Below are 2,957 nucleotides of genomic sequence, written 5' to 3' on the forward strand. Positions count from 1 at the left end.
TTCCTGGAAAAAGCAGAGCAGGCAAGCTTGAACTGAAATGGCTTCTTTAAGTCTGAATTGACTGCAAATGGAAACTGAGTCACACGTGGGTTTCAACTCAGGGCAGTAATTCTGCCTCAGTCTCCCAAAACGAAACACGGAGATTACAGCCTGGGCCACCATGACCCACTGAATAAGCTGTTAATAAGAAACACTCCATCCTTGGAGTTGAAGAGATGGTGCAGTAGTTAAGAGCACTGACTGCTCTTCTTCAGGTTCTGAGTTCAATTCCCAGCAACCACATGGTGGCTGACCACCATCTGTAATGAGATCCGAGGCCCTCTTCTGGCCTGCACGTGTACATGCACGCAGAACACGGTATACATAATAAATTAATTAAAAAAAAAAAACACTCTAACTTCACAGCCACCCCAAAACCCCACTTAATTGGATAACATATTTAAATGTTTCCAGCTATTTTTCTATATGACAGAAAGTAAAAAACCAAAGAGGGCTGAATTTACTTCATTTATTTTTTCAGGATAAAATGTCTGCTTATTAAAGGGAGCTGGTGACCATATCAGTGACTTGCAGAAACATATTCATAGCATTGTCTTTCTGGAAAACTTGTGTTTCATACAGTGATCTGGTCCTGGGTGGGAGTTCCGAGGGACAGCAGCTGCCACTCAGAGCAAAGTGACAGAGAAGTGAGCCCTTCTCTGTCATCATATGTATTAGTTGGTTTAGTTATTATGGTGGTGTTTCCAGTTTCTTCTTTTTGTCTAGGCTGGCCTCCTGTACCAGAGGCGAGGACTTAACCACTGAGCCTAACTCTAGCCCCTTGTTTATTTTTCAAGACAACATAGCACTGGGCTATCCTGTAACTCAGAAATCAACCTACCTCTGCCTCTGCGATTAAAGGTGTTAACCATCCCCACCAGTTCAAAGTTAAACATTTAAAATACTTTTAGTCCCAGCACTCAGGAGGCAGAAGCATGCAGATCTGGTCTACAAACTGAGTTCCAAGACTGACACAAGGCTACACAGAGAAACCCTGTCTCCAAAAGCAAACACGAAATAATAACTAAAAAAAAATATGTACTGAATTCCATTGCTATATTTCCATAGCTCAATAGGTAAAGGCAGGCAGAGAAAAGAAGAGTGAGTAAAAAGGGAAATACGGTAACCTACAAGTTTAATTCTGGCAGTGGGGAAGAGGCAAAAGCAAGGAGAATGTTTGAATCCAACCTGGTCTGTGAGACACACGACAGCAAAAGAATCCAGAAAGACCACACATGGCCTTTATGTGACAATTAGAGATAGGACTGCACCAACACACCCCAAGGAAACACTAAAAAGTTAATAGAAGGTAAGCAGCTTTCTTTAGGACCACAGCAGTTGCCCCCGAAGGGGTGCACCGTTCCTGGAGGTACTGCAATACCAGGTCGATGCGTGGAGTGGACGGAGCAAGCTCCTATTCCAACTCCTAGTTCCAAAAATCCATTTAATATATTGTCCTCGGATAGAGGACGTATCAGATATTAAACTGATAAGAACAGATACTACACTTGATCTTAGCCAAAAGGCCGAGAAGCGATACCAAACTGAACCCCCGTGGACCATGCCGTCCTCTCATTGTCCCGCTTCAACTCGTGGTGACCTTCGAGCAGGGCTCTGTCTCCCTCCTGTGCCCTCCACCTCTTCCGCCATCAACACTGGGCTCTGCTACAAATTTTTTATGCCCTCAGGTTTCACGAGAAACTTCGCACGCGTGAGAGACCCTCGCCTTTCTCCCCCAACAGAAGCGTGGTCCCCGAGAGATTTGCATGCTCCGCCCTGCCGCGCAGGGGCGTGGCCACCGCGAGCCGACTCCACCCCGGAGCTGTCCAGGGATCCCCCGTGTGTGGGAGGAGAGGCTGTAGACTTCCTCTTCTGTTGCAAGTGAAAGACGGAGCAAAAGGTGACCCGAGGGGCTGCAAAGCGGTTTACGAGGGAGCTCCCAGAGGCCGGTGCTCCACCCTTTCTCGACGACAGGACACACAGCACACACAAGAAAAGCCCAGACTTTAACATACTCAGTTAATTAAGTAGATAATTAGTTTGTAAGCAGGATTTCTTAACATAGCCCTAGGACTGGTTTCAAATTTGTGATTCTTCTGCCTCGGTCTCCCAGGTCCTGGGATTGTAGGTATTGTGCCCAGATTACGACCCCCAGAGAGGTGTCTTTAGCAATCAGTCAGAAAAGGGGCTGCTAGTAATACTAGAACGTTGATAAATTAGAATAATTGGTTCTTAGGCGGAGAACTTAGAAGATAGCAGAAAGTTCTTCACACTATCTCAAGGTAAAACTCAGATACAGACTGCCATACTTTACAACCTCCATTGTCAGAGCTCATCAATTAAACCATTGTATTTGTCCACTGTCTCCTGGTACCTCCAGGTGTAAACTGGAGTTTTATGCCTCTCCTTTAGTGGTACCAGTTTCCCATAACAGAGACAGTGTCTAACCCAGAGGTCACATATCTCTGTCTCCTAAAGTTTAACTCAGTCCACATCTGGTTTATCAGGGATGGCCAGGACACTACTCTCAATTTGCAGGGAAAAACTCTGGCCTTGTAAATAAAACAGCCAGTTGTAAAATGAAATGACCTAAGCTGATGGAGGCTTCCCAAGCATCCGAGAAAATAGCTCACTGTGAATGAGTGATCCTTGATCTGCTGAGAAAGCTGCTGACAGTCTGTTCTCATTCTCCTACACTTACAACTTTATATTTCTTTATTTCTACATTCTTATTTTTAGAATCTACATTTTTATTTTCTTATTCTTGGACTCTTCATCCCAAGCTTTTTTAATCTTAGCACTCAGGATCTAAGGCAGGAGAATTTCAAGTTCAAAGCCAGTATGGACTGTAGGGCATCAAACCATAGCAGGCCCCAGACTGACTGCATGATGACAGCACCATCCAGCCTGTGAAACTC

At 44.9% G+C, this 2,957-nt stretch overlaps 1 non-coding gene across 1 annotated transcript; it reads right to left on the reverse strand.

Annotated features, from left to right (window-relative positions):
* Positions 1 to 1,386: 1,386 nt before the first annotated feature.
* On the reverse strand, positions 1,387 to 1,577 carry LOC119813896. Its single transcript, XR_005285329.1, has one exon. It is a non-coding gene; the product is annotated as a U2 spliceosomal RNA (small nuclear RNA).
* Positions 1,578 to 2,957: the final 1,380 nt, after the last annotated feature.

Source organism: Arvicola amphibius, chromosome 4 (genome assembly GCF_903992535.2).
Source record: "Arvicola amphibius chromosome 4, mArvAmp1.2, whole genome shotgun sequence".
Lineage (NCBI taxonomy): Eukaryota > Metazoa > Chordata > Mammalia > Rodentia > Cricetidae > Arvicola > Arvicola amphibius.